We start from the raw sequence: 19,363 nt of genomic DNA on the forward strand, positions 1-19,363 counted from the left end.
AGGTACCCCACTATCTATCTTAGGGTTCAGGATGGGGGCGGTGGTCGCCGGCGGTGGTGGGGCGTTCGCGGGGCGGTGGCGTGGGGATCGCCGGAGAAAAAGCTCGGCACGGGGGGCCTAGAGGGATGGCCGGGGCGGCGGCGGACCGGCGGTGGGGAGTGTTTTCGGGGCGGGCGGGGCGGCGCACCACCGGCCGCGGGCGGCGGGGGACTGCTGCTTGGCTGGTGGTGGCTGGCGGCTCAGGGGGGTGGAGGTTGAAGATGAACCGCAGGCCCTTGATTTCATATCCAACGGCTGCAAAATCGACTGACCAGAGATGAAAAAGTCAGTCGACCAACGTGTAGCCTCACCTTGCTAGTGCGTTTAGTTTCGACAGCAAAATTCAGTTTCGACAGTTAAGTCCAGTTTCGACAGTTAAGTTCAGTTTCGACAGTTAAATTCAGTTTCGACAATTAAGTTCAGAGATGAGCGGCTGATGTATTTTACATCTAGCACTTTGTGGTTATGTATTTTACGTCATGTATTGGAGATGCTATTAGAATTCCACTCAGGTTAACGTTGTTCATTGTCTCTCTTGTCCTGCTTCAGCATCGGCGTTGTACAACTCACCGGAGCTGCTCCAACGACGAAACCCTCCATCACAGCGGAGCAGTACCTCGGGCTCCATCTCGAGACGCCTAAGATCTTCTTCCCCTCCTCCGACAGCCAAGTCAGCCGGAGCATCCTCACCTGCCAACCCAATCACGCTGAGATCGACATGGCGTCGCCAAAGAGGTTGTACACTTGTTGCATCTCTTTTTTACTCTACATGTTATATATATTGTCCACTGAGCACTCGTAGTAACGGGAAATACGATTATTTTATCCTACTATATGACAAGCAGTGAGGTACCAGGCAACTTAGCTATCCGTGATGGACTCTCTTGAACGCCATCATTATTTATCTCTGCGCGTTTGAGCTGCGCATTTGTCGATGGGCCTGGGAGTTGAGCTAGTATGGCAGTGGCCTGGGTCCAAAGTAATAGAAGTAGCACAAAAACATTTTTTAGTGTAGGGTTTTCCTTGCTCAAGCCTGCCTACTAGAATCGCCAGTGCTTGAAAGGAAAAGTGAATGAAAAACATCGGAATTGGAAAGTTTCCTATGGTACTACTTTTCATGAATTTGGTGCAAAGGAATGGAGCAAAGGAAAACTGTAGGATTTGTTCCTTTAGTGTCTCCTTGAAAGAAAAACCGTAGGAATTCTAATTTCCACTTCTCCTCCTTTTCATATTCCTATTCATCAAGCACAAGACTAAGAGATAGTAGCATAATAGCATTATAACCGTACATTTTCTTGTGGTTTGACTTAATCTCACCATGCTTTTTTGCATCCTGTGATCTTCCAATTGTTGTGAATCAAACACCCAGGTTGGCAGAAATCCTGTGTTTTTAAATTCTCTGTTTTGCACGTGCATTCCTATCCTATTCCTGTCTATTTCCTATCTCTGCATTGTTAGAATCCTCAAATTCAAACAAGCCCTTACTCAATTACTTCTGTTACAGATATGTGTCGAAGAAAACCTTGTGTGGTTTGTCCTGCTCTTGCGGCGCTGTGTTCCACCCCAGCTCAGCTGCTCCAACGACGGAAGGGTTCACCACAGCAGGGATCTGCTCTCCAGACTGTCTTTCGCCGCCTTAGATCTTCTTCCCCGCCGCCGGCAGCCACAGCAACTGCATTACCATCATCAACTGAGCAGATGACCTTGAGGACTACACGGGTCCGCAAGAGAGGTTGCACTCTTCCGTGTCTGCTTACGTTATGCATCGCTTAATATGATGACATGCTACATTATCGTCGTGTTCACCTATTAGACTCCGAGTCAGGTCCAAACTAATGCTGAAACTTGAGTTTTTAAATGGTTGTGGGGTACATATTGGGGCAGCAATCAGTACTATCTGTCTACTATCTGGTTAATCTCCGGTGTCTACTATGAGTTTCATGTTGGGTGCAAACAAACATTAAAGGAGCCATTATCTGTATTTTTTAACTAAAGCTATTATCTGCCTGCTATCATTGGTTTTGGGTCTATCCATAGTTTGCTACCATCACTCTGGATTTGTGCATGCACTCCTTACATAATCTCACTATGTTTCATTCCTATGCATGCCAGTTATTGTACACAATGGAACTGATCATGTAGAGCAAAAGAGACGAGCCTTGTGTGGCAATAAAATTTCATGCAGACGTCGTTCCATGGTGGGCGCAAAGGCAGCCCCCCTCCACCCATTTCAGATCGTAATCAAGAGGAAGATAACTGTTCTGAGGGGGATTCCGAAGGAGAAGACCACTCCTATTTACCCCATGAGGTCTTCGCTGTAACTTGGCATGCTGATGTTGGTAATATCATGCATATGGTGCCTTGCATTGCTTACTGTATACATTAAAGATGTCATCTGCTTAGTTTAGACATGCTTTGTGTCAATGCCATCTGTTTAGTTTCTTTATCGTATATGTGAATCATGCAATGCCATCTTGTCTAGCCATGCATCATATATGTGAATTTTGCAATGCCACCCTGGTTAGCCAGTCATCTTATATGTGAATTATATCATGCCATCATTTTTTTATTACGTGTTAAATTTGTCAACAATTTAGTACATTCAATAACTCTTCCTGTGCATCAGCCATTCGGCACGGTCATGGAAAAATCTGGAGTGGAAACAAGGTCTTCAGAGCAGACAATGCTATCTGACGAAGCGCATGTCTTGCTGGTTACCGATAGCTCCTCAGAGGAGGATTCAGAGACAGATGACCAGTCATATTTCCCCCCCGTGGTGCTTGCCCTAACTTGGCAGGGTTATGTTGCTCATATCGTGCGTATGGTATCTTGCATTGCTATGTCATTTGCTTAGTTTAGACATGCTTTGTGTGAATGCCACCTGTTTAGTGTCTAATTACTATATATGTGAATTATGCAATGCCATCTTGTTGTGAGACATTATATATGTGAATTATGCAATGTTATCTTGTTGCAAGGCATTATGTATGTGAATTATGCAATGCCATGCTGTTTAGACAAGCGTCATATATGTGAATTATATCATGCCGTCCTTTTTTTGTATTTCTCATTGCTTTTGTCGCCAATGTTTGTATATTCAACTGCTCTTCCTGTGCATCAGCCATTTGAATTGGTGATGGAGAAATCTGGAGTGAAAACAAGGTCTTCAGAGCAGACAATGCTACCTGCTGAAGCATATATCTTGCTGGTTACAGATAGCTCTTCAGAGGAGGATTCAGAGGCAGATGACCAGTCCTATTATCCCCCTGAGGTGTATGCTCAAACTTGGCAGGGTTATATTACTCATATAATGCATATGTTGTATTGCAATGCTTAGTTTTTACATCATATACACAATATTGAATGCCATCTCCTTAATTGACACATCATATATGCGATTGCCCTCTGCTCACTTCCTTAGTATATAAATCATATATTTGGATTATGTCATGCGATGATGTTTACATAGACAGCATGTATCTGAATTATGGCATGCCAACCCATTTTCTAAAGACATAATATAGTTATATCATCTCATCCTGTTTACATAGTCATCATATTTTAAATTATGTCATTCTATCCGTGAATTATATCATGCCATCATGTTTCCATCGACGGCATGTTTGTGATTTATGGCATGCCAACCACTTTAATAGACACATCGTATAGTTATATCATGTCATCCTGTTTACATAGTCATCATATTTTGAAGTATGTCATTCTATCCTGTTTAGTTAGCCATCATACATGTGAAATTGTGTCATGCTATCCTGTTTAATTAGCCATCATATATGTGAAATTATGTCCTGCTATTCTGTTTGCTTAGACAACATAAATGTGAATTATTTCATGCCCTGTTTTCTTCCCTACTATCCATTGCACCTGTCTATCTTACAATGTCTGTACATTCCATTACTTTTCTTGTTTATCAGCCATTTCAATTGGAGGGAGTGATGGCAGTATCTGTGGGAGTAAAAACACGGTCTTCAGAAAAGATCGTGCTACCTGTCGATGCAGATAGAACCACGGTTGTACTTGCCCAAGAACCAGCCCCACCACACATAACCCACACTCATGCAGAATGTACCCCTACCTAGTTGGACAGAGAACCAGCTACACCCCTCTAACCCCAACCCCAGCAGATAGACACCCAGTTCCCGTTGACACAGCACCGTCTCCACCACAGAGCACCCAGACACGAGCAGTTAGTAAGGCAACTGCAGTGCCCAAATCACGAGGACTACCACTCCGAACCCGAAGTCAACGCTTAAAGCAGAAGAAGAATTGTTCTCAGGTCAGGTTCCGTAGCTATGGTTCATACTACTTTGCTCTTGCATCACTGTATTTACTGATACCAACTAATTTCAAATTTGAAGGATGCAATTGAAACTCCAATGGCGCAACAAGTATGTTTTAAACCTGTTTCTTCAACGTGTTTGGTTGTTTGCTGTTGTAACTTGCTCTATGTTGATTTCAGTTTCAATTGAATAAACAGTTATGTTCTCATGCCATGCACATTACAAGTGTTGTTATTGCTGTGTAGTTTCCCACACTTATATTCTGTCTATGCTGCTTTGTGTTAAATAGATATGATTCGAACTGTATCTATCTTGATTTGGCAACATAAACTAGAATGATATAGACCATACAGTGACCATACTACATAGATATATGTTTGTTTCATGCTGTTATCCTGTCCACCTTACTACTGAACTGGTTTACCAAAATGAGTTTCATATACTACATTGTAAACCTGAGATTTGTTTGTTTGTTTCTCTTTTAGAACGCGGATAAAATATTGGAGAAGAGTACCCTGTTATGCAATGGTAAAGGAAGTAATGCAGATAAGGTTCAAGATAGTGAGACATCCCTGTTGGTCTCCAAGAAAGCTGATAAAAACTATATTGAAGACACTGAGACAACCCCAAAGTCCTGTCTTGATGTAGTGTTCGAGTTACTGGCTACCACTGCTGGCACCAGCTCTTCGAACTCGTTGCCTGAATCAGTTCGGCTTCTTGAGTCTCAACTTTAAGTTGAAAGACATCGATTAGATGTTATGCGACAGGAAGCCCAAGGACTGAGGAAGTCCCTGCAGAATTCAGATGCATACTTTCTGGTGCAACAGCAAGCGCTGGAGGACTTAAGCGCCAAACAAGAGAAAGTTAATAAGCTTGCTAAGCATCTTGCCAGCATTATGGGTCCCTAGGATATTGTTTCTTGAGCTCTTCTGAAGTGGTTTCAGTTCTGGACTTGTTTTGCTGCGGCGTTTATATGCTGCTGTGTTCCCTATATTTGCACTGGTGGCGAACTTTGATGCCCAGTGGATGTAATATGTGTAATAGCCGTGATAGCCTAGTGTAAGTTGCTTGCTTATTTATTTCCTTGTTGTCTTGTTTATTTGTTTGCTTGTAGTCAGTGCAGTTCTTTTTCTGCGGTTTGCTAGTGGCTGCAATAACCTATTTTTTAAAACTAGGCCACAATAACCATGGACTAATATTTACTTTAGTGACACTGGGCCTCCTACGGGCCGTAGAAACAGTGGGCCTTCTACGGGCCGTAGAAACAGTGGGCCTTCTACGGGCCGTAGAAACAGTCGGCCTTCTACAGGCCATAGAAACAGTGGGCCTTCTACGGGCCGTAGAAATAGTGGGCCTTCTATGGGCCGTATCATCAATGGGCCTTATACGGGCCGTATGATCGATTGGCCAAACATGGGCCAAGCAGACCGCATTCTGGCCGTAAACGGGCTAGAGTTGGAATCGTCCGTTCATGGGCCGACCATAACGGGCCATCGTTAATAGGCCATATTTGATAATGCTATAAAAACGGCCCAACGTATTAACGGACCACAAACGGGCCGACTGTAACCACGGGCTGAATTTGGCCCACAAGCAGAAAATGACAGTAACGGGCCGTAAGTAAACGAATGCTGGAAAATAGCCCAAGAATAAATGGGCTCTGAGAAGGCCAAAAGATAAAATGGGCTGGAAACGGCCCAACAGAATAACGGGCCGTTAATGGGTATAAAGTGATACACTGTTCTTTACGGGCCAGTTTCACCACGGGCCGTTAATGGGTGTAAAGTGATACACTGTTCATTACGGGCCAGTTTCACCACGGGCCGTTAATAGGCCAAGAGTTACATAGGGCCTCATATGGGCCGAAAGACGTCATGGGCCATACATGGGCCAGAAGTGAAAACGGGATGGAATCATATTGGATGGCCCAGATGACGCTACTGGGCCTATTTCGAATAGGGCGTAACGGACCTTGGGTTAGCAGGCTGTAAATGGGCTATATGCGAACAGGCCGTTAACAGGCTTTCCATGGGCCGGCCCGCCACCTTTTGACCAAGTCAAATGGGCCGGCCTTTCCACAGGAATGGGCCTCTGTTGGGCCGTGCCACGTGTCGACGTATCATAGGCGCCTTCTGTCCAATGAGTGGATGACACCTGTCCCAGCGATGAGCCGACACGTGTTTCCTCCAGCCAATGATGATTTTACACGTGGAAAATCCCCATTGGTCGGGGCTGTTAACGGGTTATCGGATCCAAAACCCGACCCGATAGCTTAACGGCGTTCCGTTACGGTGGATGCCACATGTCGGTCACCCTTGACGAAAGCACTTCTGTGACGCGCGATTTATCGTCATGGAAGTGGACACTTCCGTGATGATAATTTTGGTAATGTCATGGAACACTTCTACGACAGCACAGGTATGACTATCTTGATTCTGTCATAAATTTGTCATGGATGTACATGCATGACAAAAAATGCGACCTACTGTGACAAACACGTATCATCACGGAAGTGTATTTTTTTGTAGTGATTCGCAATCCCTACTTTCCTATTATATTGTTCAATACGTTTGCGGAGAATTTTATGAATTTCGTCGACTCGAAGGGTTGCCATTAGTGTTTCTTGACTCTTTTTTCGGAAGCAAGGGGAAAAATAATGCCTAAATTCTAAACGAAAGTAGAAGTTCAAGGCCTAATTAATTAAATTATCTCTTCCATTCCAGGGACCCGAGAATGCCAATATTAGCACGAATCATACGGAAATGTAACTCGGTATTCAAACAACTATTCAGAGTTCCTAGAGCTCCTTGTACGGCCTGTTGGAAAACCCGCTGTTGGACCTGATTCATTGCCCTTTATTTTTCAAAATAAAGGGTTTCGTTTTTAGACTTTTCCAATTGTTCCAAACTAATATAAGTAGCATTAATCAAATTTGCTTTTTCTCGTTCTATCTCAGAGTATAGTATTGATTTCTATTTATTTTAATATGTGTGCCTTTGTTTAGAGGATTCTATGTCTAATTATTCAAAAGTCTAATTATTCAATAAATTAGATTGATTGATACGAGTGGATTCCTATTACGATGGATGGAAGAAAGAATGGATAGACCAATAGCGGCTTCAGCAGCCGCAAGGGCTATAACAAAAATTGCGAAAATATCTCCTTTTAATTGGCGACTATCAAATAGATCAGAAAATGTTACGAGATTTAGGTTAATTTAATTCAGTATAAGTCCAAGACATATTAGAGATCTAACCATGTTTCGGCTTGTGATCAATCAATAGATACCAATCAAAAATAAATAGACACTCAAAAAAAGTGCATGCTCAAACATCATTAACTAACTCCTTATCAATCTCGATTCATTTAAATATGAGGGCAAGAATTGAATCGATTCAATTAATTACAATAGAACAATTACACAACAAAAGAGAAAATAAAGGAGGTATGTGTTGGCAGTAGATGGATTTTACTAAATCAAAATTGTGATTCTTTAGTTATTCACTTTAGATTTGCAATTCTTATAATTTGTACTTTTTCTAAGTTTTCTTATTGCCGAGCCATAGTAATTGCACCTATTAAAGAAACTAGAAAAATTATGGAAATGAGTTCAAACGGAAGATAAAAATTGGTTGCTAAATGAATTCCAATTTGCTGAACATTATTTATGAGAACCTGTTCTACTATTTAGTTTGATCTTGTAGTCCAAAGAATTCCATACCACGACGTATCTGGGATAGTAGTCATTAGTGAAAAAACAATAGTTATACAAACGAGTGAAGTGAACCCATCTCCAATAGTCCAATAATTCTTATCTTTAGACCATTCTGAGCCATTTACGAACATTAAACGAATATGATCAAGACATTTATGGCTCCCACATAAATAAGAAGTTGTGCGATAGCTACAAAGTAGGAATTTAATAAAAAATAGAATAAGGATATACAAACAAGAACTAATCCCAGCGAAAAGGCAGAATAAATGGGGTTGGTAAGTAATACTACTCCTAGACCCCCTAGTAGAAGAACAAATCCCCCAAATAGCATAAGAATCTCATGTATTGGTCCAGGTAAATCAATTATGGATAAAAAGAAATTAATAGTATAAATTTTTTCATGAACTGACTAAAACTAAAGGATTCAAGGAAGGAAAAAAGGATTAGGGTATTTTGTGTGTGTATAAATTGTATAGTTATAAATTATATTATATCACGAAAATCTAGTCTGATTTAAAATAAGAAATAATTTCTAATAAGCAGTAGTTTTTCGTTTTTCTTTATAGTTTAATTTTAAGTTTTAACAAAGGATTATTAGATTTTTATAACAAAAAGACAAAATCAAAGTTTAGTAATTAGTAATCGTTCTTGAATTCGAAGATTTTCTTTGTTTATTTTACTTTCAGACAAATTCCTAATTGTTTGAATTGTGTAATCTCCCATTATGGAGATTGGTAACCGACTTAAAGCAATTTGATTGTAATTCAATTCATGACAATCATAGGTAGAAAGTTCATATTCTTCAGTCACTGATAAACAGCTTGTTTGACAGTACTCAACACAATTGCCACAAAATATACAAACTCCGAAATCAATACTATAATTAAGCAATTGTTTTCTTTTAATATCCTTTTCAAATCTCCAATCCACAACGGGTAAATCTATCATACATGCGCGAACACATACTTCACAAGCAATACATTTATCAAATTCAAAGTGGATTTGCCCTCGGAAACGCTCTGGTGTAATTGATTTTTTATAAGGGTAGTGAATCATTATAGGTAAAGATTTGTGTGGGATAAGGTAGTTATGAAACTTTGACCTATGTACCTTGTAGCACGTATTGTTTGTTGACCATAACTCATGAACCCAGTTACCATAGGGAACATATTCATTCTAAATATCTATGAAAAAGATATGTTTCTTTCTCTTGTTTGAGAGAGCTTTTGTGTTGAAAATATTCTTACTATTATTGTATTATCTTATTTATAGTGAAACAAGTTGAGAAGAGGTTGTTAATAAGAGATTGCCTAGGGAAATAGGTAAAATAAATTTCCATCCAAGATTTAATAACTAATCCATTCTCATCCTCGGTAAAGTCCATCTTATTGTGATAGAAATGAAGAGAAATAAATAAGCTTTAGTTAATGTAATAAATATACCCATTGTCATTTCCAAAATTCCAACTGCTTTATTCATTTGGAAAAAAAATCAAAAAAGGAGATATTGGGAATAGATAAATTCCACCCGCCCAAGTAGAGAACTGTTACAAATAAAGAAGAAACTAATAAATTTAGGTAAGAAACAAGATAAAATAAACCATTTTTGATACCGGAATATTCAGTTTGGTAACCTGCTACTAATTCTTCCTCCCCTTCTGGTAAATCAAAGGGTAATCTTTCACATTCTACCAAAGAAGAAATTAGAAAAACTAGAAAACCTATAGGCTGACGCCAAATATTCCATCCAAAAAAATGTATTTTGATTGTGCTTCAACTATATCAACTTTACTTGAACTGTTAGATAATCATAGTCGATGATAACATCATAGTTCCCACCGCTATTTCAAAACCGTACATGAAACCTTAGCTTCATACGGCTTCTCTATGATCAGAAAAAGGAAAGGACTGTTTTGTTCCTAGCCCCTAGGGCGTATATATAATTAGATAAAATAAAATAGATTTGAAAGTCCTAAATTAGACCAAAGGTATTCTGTCTGCTAGAATAAGAAAAAGCGCTTCCGAATTGATCTCATCCTTTATAATATAATGAAAAATTTTCTTTGTTCAGTAATAACTTAATCTTGGATTAAAACACTTGTTACTTGTTATAGGAATTCAATTAATAAATGGAAAGAGTTGGGTATTAGTTCATGAGCAATTCTGCATGAATATGGATAGAGGAAGGAAATAATGATTTTTTCTAGTGCACTCCATATCTTTTTTACTATTCTTCTTTACCCAGGGAGGGGGTATTTAAAAAGAAAAAATGGATAAATGCTTAATTCATTCTTGATAGCCATTTCCTTAACAAGTGAATGGGAACATACTCTGGATCGGAATCCGAAGAAAGTACTACTTGATAATTTCTACAAATTGTAAGTCCTTATTATGATTCCTTTTATGGGCAAAAATCTCTAATGTTTTAGATTTTCCATGACTAATCCTTTATGTACTTTAGTGTTCCTAACCCTTCACTAACTTTTGGTGGATTCTTCTTATCGATTATTAAGTTATAGTAATAACTAGGAGTATTCTAGTAATGGAATTCCATATCATGAATCCTTTATTCTTGGCTGCTTCAAGATATGATGACTAATTAAAAAGTATCAACCTTGGGATAAAGAGTTTACACTAATTAAAAAGTATCCCCTTTTTTCTTGTACGTAGGAAATGAGATTTTTTATTTTTACTATAAATTTATAAGCTGTTTTGTTTCACTCATATAGCTATCTAGTTTAACTTACCAACCCAAATACTAAATAAGAAAAGGAATATAAATAGTTAATGGATTTTATAGGAAAAGATCTATTTTAACGAATCACACGTAGAGATATTGCTAGCACATAAAAAGTTAATGGTATTTCATAACTAATGGATTCAGCAGCAGCTCGTAGACCGCCTAAAAAAGAATATTTATTATTTGAGCTATATCCTGCCATAAGAAGACCAATAGGAGCTATACTTGAAATGGCAATCCATAAAAAAACACCAATACTAAGATCGGCTAAAACAAAATGATATCCCAAAGGGATAACTAAAAAACTTAAAAAAACTGATATGACCGCTATAGAGGGTCCAATGCTAAATAAAGAAATATCTCCTCGGGATGGCAGAATATCTTCTTTAAAAAGTAGCTTAGTCCCATCTTCTATAGCTTGAAGCAGGCCCAGGGGGGCCAGCATATTCAGGACCAATACGTTGTTGTATCGACGCAGATATTTCTCTTCCTAACCACACAATTACGAGTACCTCTATTGTTATTCCCAAAAGGAGGGTCAAAATGGGTAGAATCGATATCAGTCCATAGACTTCTTTTAATAATTCCAATTTCAGAAAAGAATTGATAGTTTCTACCTCTACCCTATCTATTATCATTTCAACGATCAACTTCCCCCATAATGATATCTATACTACCTAATATCGTCATGATATCAGCCAATTTCATTTTTAACTAGCTGAGGAAGAATTTGCAAATTAATACCCGGGTGGATGGATTTTCCATCTCCAGGGGAAAAGGCTATCATCTCCTACTAGATAAATCCCTAATTCACCTTTTGGGGCTTCTACTCTTACATAAAGCTCTTGCCTTGACAATTCAAAATTGGGCGAAGGTTTTTTACCAAGAAATTCATACTCAAAATCATTCCATTCAGAATTCTTTTCTTTCTTAAAGCCTCGGACTTCTAAATTCTCATAAGGTCCTCCAGGAATTTTTTTCTACAGCTTGTTGAATTATTTTGATGGATTCCCTCATTTCACGAATTCGTACTAAATAGCGAGCTAACGACTCCCCTTCTTTTTGCCATTGGACTTTCCAATCAAATTGGTTGTAAGACTCATAAGGATCTACTTTACGAAGATCCCATTGTATTCCAGAAGCTCGTAACATCGGTCCCGATAAGCCCCAATTTACTGCTTCTTCTCCGCTAATAAAACCTACTCCTTCAACTCGCTCTAAAAAAATTGGATTCTGTGTAACAAGTTGTTGATATTCAACAACTCCGCGTAAAAAATAATCACAGAAATCTAAACATTTATCGATCCATCCATAAGGTAGATCGGCGGCTACTCCTCCGATGCGAAAGTAATTGTGCATCATTCGCATACCTGTAGCAGCTTCAAATAGATCATGATGAACCCTGCAATATATTGGTGATGAGTATATAAAGCAGCTTGAGTAGTAAAGTCTTGTTCAAATATATTCGCATACGTGTAAAAATATAGAAAAAAGGAGGCTGTGCGCCGAGCTCCGCCATATAAGGTCCAAGCCATAGCAAGTGAGAAGCTATCCGGCTTAATTCTAACGTAATTACCCTAATATAGCTGGCTCTTTGTGGTATTTGAATATTCTCCAAGAATTCTGGTGCATTTACTGTTATTGCTTCTGTAAACATAGTAGCTAAATAATCCCACCTTGTTACATAAGGTATTGTATAATAGTTCGGTTTTTCGCGATTTTTTCCATTCCTCTGTGTAAATAGCCTAATATGGGTTCACAATCAATAACATCCTCACCATCGAGCGTAACGAACAGCCGAACAACACCATGCATTGATGGGTGTTGAGGGCCCATATTGACTATCATGAGATCTTTTCTTGTAAGCGGTAGACTCATATCCTTTCTTCCTTAATTCATTATTCCATGAAAATGGATTATTCCATGAATTCCTCAAAGCGAGGCTCATCAAAATGAAAAATCTAAGACTACTAAAAAAATAATAAAACAAGAAAAAAAATTGAACGATTAAATTACTGCTCCCGAATATTCAACTGTCCGAATAATTTCTTATAACGTACTCTATTTTTCTTTGCCAAATAAGCCAGCAAACGTTGATGTTTTCCCAAAAGTCTTCGTAGACCTCTTTCCGATGAAAAATCTTATTTGTGTAATTCCAAATGTGAAGCAAGTCTCCGTATCTTATTGGTGAAACTGAATACTTGAAATGCAACAGAACCCCTGTTTTCTTCTTTTTCTTCTCTAACCATAAATCCAAAAAAAATTCTACCTCCTTTCTTTTTCATGTATTTTTCTGATCAGGAAAAATACAAAATTATGTCAGTTATTTTGAAGTTATTCTAATCTCGTACACACACAAATTTGCAATTATTCATCTACTACTGGATTTTGGATTTATTTTATCGATGCAAATTGGATTTGGATAGAAGGGTACATTTTTTCTAATATTTTAGATAGAAGAAACATTTCTTCTATCTAAAATATTAGAAAGAATTTTGCTGATTTATTTATTGCTATATGCAATTTATGGAATTGATACACCATTTAATTGATATCATTTAGCAAATATCTTTTGGCTCAAGAATTTCACGGGATAGGAATATTGGATAAGAAATAGACTATTAAGTAACTCTAAATGAATTGTGGATACATGTGTATCCTTAACATACTGAAAGATTGTCATTATTCGTATCAAACCAATAGTGATTCATACAAGCTAAATCTTCTAATCAATGGTGGGCCAATAATTTTTTTTTTGCATATGTATTAAGACGCTTGGCCTGATTTCGAAATTGTCCAGAGTTTTATATGTTGTTTTCATTGCAAAATGATGGGTCTCTAATACGTCTCCAACGTATCTATAATTTTTGATTGCTCCATGCTATATTATATTCTGTTTTTGGACATTATTGGGCTTTATTATACACTTCTATATTATTTTTGGGACTAACCTATTAATCGGAGGCCTAGCCCAGAATTGCTGTTTTTTGCCTATTTCAGAGTTTCGCAGAAAAAGAATATGAAACGGAGTCCTAACGGAATGAAACCTTCGGGAACGTGATTTTCGAAACGAACGTGATCCAAAGGACTTGGACCCTACTTCAAGACATCAACCAGGAGGGCACGAGGTAGGGGGGCGCGCCTACCCCCCAGGGCGTGCCATCCACCCTCGTGGGCCCCCTGTTGCTCCACCGACGTACTCCTTCCTCCTATATATACCTACGTACCCCCAAACTACCAGATACGGAGCCAAAACCCTAATTCCACCGCCGCAACCTTCTGTACCTGTGAGATCCCATCTTGGGGCCTGTTCCGGAGCTCCGCCGGAGGGGGCATCGATCACGGAGGGCTTTACCTCAGACCTTCGGGTCCATAGTTATTAGCTAGATGGCTTCTTCTTTTTTTTTGGATCTCAATACAATGTTCTCCCCCTCTCTCGTGGAGATCTATTCGATGTAATCTTCTTTTGCGGTGTGTTTGTTGAGACCGATGAATTGTGGGTTTATGAGCAAGTTTATCTATGAACAATATTTGAATCTTCTGTGAATTCTTTTATGTATGATTGGTTATCTTTGCATGTCTCTTCGAATTATCAGTTTGGTTTGGCCTACTAGATTGATCTTTCTTGCAATGGGAGAAGTGCTTAGCTTTGGGTTCAATCTTGTGGTGTCCTTTCCCAGTGACAGTAGGGGGCAGCAAGGCACGTATTGTATTGTTGCCATTGAGGATAAAAAGATGGGGTTTATATCATATTGCATGAGTTTATCCCTCTACATCATGTCATCATGCTTAAAGCGTTACTATGTTCTTATGAACTTAATACTCTAGATGCATGCTGGATAGCGGTCGATGTGTGGAGTAATAGTAGTAGATGTAGGCAGGAGTCGGTCTACTTGTCTCGGACGTTATGCCTATATACATGATCATACCTAGATATTCTCATAACTATGCTCAATTCTGTCAATTCCTCAACAGTAATTTGTTCACCCACCGTAAATACTTATGCTCTTGAGAGAAGCCACTAGTGAAACCTATGGCCCCCGGGTCTATTTTCCATCATATTAGTCTTCCAGCACTTAGCTATTTTTATTACCTTTTATTTTACTTTGCATCATTATCATAAAAATACCAAAAATATTATCTTATCATATCTATCAGATCTCACTCTCGTAAGCGACCGTGTAGGGATTGACAACCCGTTATCGCGTTGGTTGCGAGGATTTATTTGTTTGTGTAGGTGCGAGGGACTCGTGCGTGGCCTCCTACTGGATTGATACCTTGGTTCTCAAAAACGGAGGGAAATCCTTACGCTGCTTTACTGCATCACCCTTTCCTCTTCAGGGGAAAACCAACGCAGTGCTCAAGAGGTAGCAAGAAGGATTTCTGGCTCCGTTGCCGGGGAGTCTACGCAAAAGTCAACATACCAAGTACCCATCACAAACCCTTATCTCCCGCATTAAATTATTTGCCTTTTGCCTCTCGTTTTCCTCTCCCCCACTTCACCCTTGCCGTTTTATTCGCCCTCTCTTTCCGTTCGCCTCTTTTTCTTCTTGCTTCTTGTTTGCTCGTGTGTTGGATTGCTTGCTTGTCACGATGGCTCAAGATAATACCAAAATATGTGACTTCACCAATACCAACAACAGCGATTTCCTTAGCACTCCGATTGCTCCTCTTACCGATACTGAATCTTGTGAAATCAATGCTGCTTTGTTGAATCTTGTCATGAAAGATCAATTCGCCGGCCTTCCTAGTGAAGATACCGCTACCCATCTAAATAGCTTCGTTGATTTGTGTGATATGCAAAAGAAGAAAGATGTGGATAATGATATTGTTAAATTGAAGCTATTTCCTTTTTCGCTTAGAGATCGTGCTAAAGCTTGGTTTTCGTCTTTGCCTAAAAATAGTATTGATTCCTGGAATAAGTGCAAAGATGCTTTTATCTCTAAATATTTTCCTCCCGCTAAGATCATCTCTCTTAGAAACTATATTATGAATTTTAAGCAACTTGATCATGAACATGTTGCACAAGCTTGGGAGAGGATGAAATTAATGATACGTAATTGCCCTACGCATGGTTTGAATTTGTGGATGATTATACAAATTTTTTATGCCGGATTGAATTTTGCTTCTAGAAATCTTTTGGATTCGGCTGCGGGAGGCAATTTTATGGAAATCACTTTAGGAGAAGCTACTAAACTCCTAGATAATATTATGGTTAATTATTCTCAATGGCACACTGAAAGATCTACTAATAAAAAAGTGCATGCGATAGAAGAAATTAATGTTTTGAGTGGAAATATGGATGAACTTATGAAATTATTTGCTACTAAGAGTGTTTCTTCTGATCCTAATGATATGCCTTTGTCTACTTTGATTGAGAATAATAATGAATCCATTGATGTGAATTTTGTTGGTAGGAATAATTTTGGTAACAACGCGTATAGGGGAAACTTTAATCCTTGGTCTTATCCTAGTAATTCCTCTAATAATTATGGTACTTCCTACAACAATTCTTATGGAAATTTTAATAAGATGCCCTCTGACTTTGAGACTAGTGTTAAGGAATTTATGAATTCGCAAAAGAATTTCAATGCTTTGCTTGGAAAAATTGCTTAAAGTTGATCAATTGGCTAGGAACGTTGATAGAATTTCTCTTGATGTTGATTCTTTAAAGCTTAGATCTATTCCTCCTAAGCATGATATCAATGAGTCTCTCAAAGCCATCAGAATTTCCATTGATGAGTGCAAAGAAAGAATCTCTAGGATGCGTGCTAAGAAAGATTGCTTTGTGAAAGCGTGTTCTTCAAATTTCTATGAAAATAAAGATGAAGATCTAAAAGTTATTGATGTGTCCCCTATTAAATTTTTGTTTTGCAATATGAATCTTGATAATGATGGGACTGAATATTATCCACCTTTACCTAGAAGGCGTTCCAGAAATTCGGAGTTTTTAGATCTTGATGCTAAAATTGATAAAAGTGGGATTGAAGAGATCAAAACATTAGATATTAATAAGCCCACTATTTTGGATCTCAAGGAATTTAATTATGATAATTGTTCTTTAATAGATTGTATTTCCTTGTTGCAATCCGTGCTAAATTCTCCTCATGCTTATAGTCAAAATAAAGCCTTTACCAAACATATCGTTAATGCTTTGATGCAATCTTATGAGGAAAAACTTGAGTTGGAAGTTTATATCCCTAGAAAACTTTATGATGAATGGGAACCTACTATTAAAATTAAAATTAAAGATCATGAATACTATGCATTGTGTGATTTGGGTGCTAGTGTTTCCACGATTCCAAAAACTTTATGTGATTTATTAGGTTTTCGTGAATTTGATGATTGCTCTTTAAACTTGCACCTTGCGGATTCCACTATTAAGAAACATATGGGAAGAATGAATGATGCTCTTATTGTTGCAAATAGGAATTATGTGCCCGTAGATTTTATTGTTCTTGAAATAGATTGCAATCCTTTATGTCCTATTATTCTTGGTAGACCTTTCCTTAGAACGATTGGTGCAATTATTGATATGAAGGAAGGGAATAATAGATTCCAATTTCCATTAAGGAAAGGCATGGAACACTTCCCTAGAAAGAAGATTAAATTACCGTATGAATCTATTATGAGAGCCACTTATGGATTGCCTTCCAAAGATGGCAATACCTAGATCTATCCTTGCCATTATGCCTAGCTAGGGGAGTTAAACGATAGCACTTGGGAGGCAACCCAATTTTATTTTTAGTTTTTTGCTTTTTGCTTCTGTTTAGGAATATATCTTTGATCTAGCCTCTGGTTAGATGTCTTTTTATGTTTTAGTTAGTGTTTGTGCCATGTTAAACCTATAGGATCTTCTTGGATGATAGTTATTTGATCTTGCTGAAAATTCCAGAAACTTTCTGTCCACGAAAATAATTTTTAAAAATCACCAGAACGTGATAAAATATTGATTCCAATGAATGCTGATCAATAAACAAATTGTCTAGGTAGTCCTATTTTGGATGATTTTTTGGAGTTCCAGAAGTTTGCGTTAGTTACAGATTATTACAGACTGTTCTGTTTTTGACAGATTCTGTTTTTCGTGTGTTGTTTGCTTATTTTGATGAATCTATGGCTAGTAAAATAGTTTATAAACCATAGAGAAGTTGGAATACAGTAGGTTTAACACCAATATAAATAAAGAATGAGTTCATTACAGTACCTTGAAGTGGTCTTTTGTTTTCTTTCGCTAACGGAGCTCACGAGATTTTCTGCTGAGTTTTGTGTTGTGAAGTTTTCAAGTTTTGGGTAAAAGATTTGATGGATTATGGAACAAGGAGTGGCAAGAGCCTAAGCTTGGGGATTCCCATGTCACCCCCAAGATAATCTAAGGACACCCAAAAGCCAAAGCTTGGGGATGCCCCGGAAGGCATCCCCTCTTTCGTCTACTTCCATCGGTAACTTTACTTGGAGCTTTATTTTATTCACCACATGATATGTGTTTTTCTTGGAGCGTCTTGTATGATTTGAGTCTTTGCTTTTTAGTTTACCACAATCATGTTTGCTGTACACACCTTTTGAGAGAGACACACGTGATTCGGAAATTATTAGAATACTCTATGTGCTTCACTTATATCTTTTGAGTTATATAGTTTTTTGCTCTAGTACTTCACTTATATCTTTTAGAGCATGGTGGTGGTTTTGTTTTATAGAAACTATTATTCTCTGATGCTTCACTTAGATTATTTTGAGTGTCTTAAACAGCATGGTAATTTTCTTAAATAATCCTAATATGCTAGGTATTCAAGACTAGTAAAAACTTTCTTATGAGTGTGTTGAATACTAAGAGAAGTTTGATGCTTGATGATTGTTTTGAGACATGGAGGTAGTGATATCAAAGTTGTGCTAGTTGAGTAGTTGTGAATTTGAGAAATACTTTTATTGAAGCTTGCAAGTCCCGTAGCATGCACGTATGGTAAACGTTATGTAAAAAATTTGAAACATGAGGTGTTCTTTGAGTGTCCTCCTTATGAGTGGCGGTCGGGGACGAGCGATGGTCTTTTCCTACCAATCTACCCCCCTAGGAGCATGCGCGTAATGCTTGGTTTTTGATGACTTGTAGATTTTTGCAATAAGTATGTGAGTTCTTTATGACTAATGTTGAGTCCATGGATTACACGCACTCTCACCTTTCCACCATTGCTAGCCTCTTCGGTACTATGCATTGCCCTTTCTCACATTGAGAGTTGGTGCAAACTTCGCCGGTGCATCCAAACCCCGTGATATGATACGCTCTTTCACACATAAACCTCCCTATATCTTCCTCAAAACAGCCACCATACCTACCTATTATGGCATTTCCATAGCCATTCCGAGATATATTGCCATGCAACTTTCCACCATTCCATTTATCATGACACGTTCATCATTTTCATATTGCTTTGCATGATGATGTAGTTGACATAGTATTTGTGGCAAAGCCACCATTCATAATTCTTTCATACATGTCACTCTTGGTTCATTGCATATCCCGGTACACTGTCGGAGGCATTCATATAGAGTCATACTTTGTTCTAGTACCGAGTTGTAA

General features: G+C 38.3%; 1 pseudogene; it reads right to left on the reverse strand.

Moving 5' to 3' along the window:
* The window catches only part of LOC123125328 (ATP synthase subunit alpha, chloroplastic-like), a 23,558-nt pseudogene extending 16,371 nt beyond the window's left edge, over nt 1-7,187 (reverse strand).
* Between the last annotated feature and the right edge of the window lie 12,176 nt (nt 7,188-19,363).

This window comes from Triticum aestivum, chromosome 5D (assembly GCF_018294505.1).
Source record: "Triticum aestivum cultivar Chinese Spring chromosome 5D, IWGSC CS RefSeq v2.1, whole genome shotgun sequence".
NCBI lineage: Eukaryota > Viridiplantae > Streptophyta > Magnoliopsida > Poales > Poaceae > Triticum > Triticum aestivum.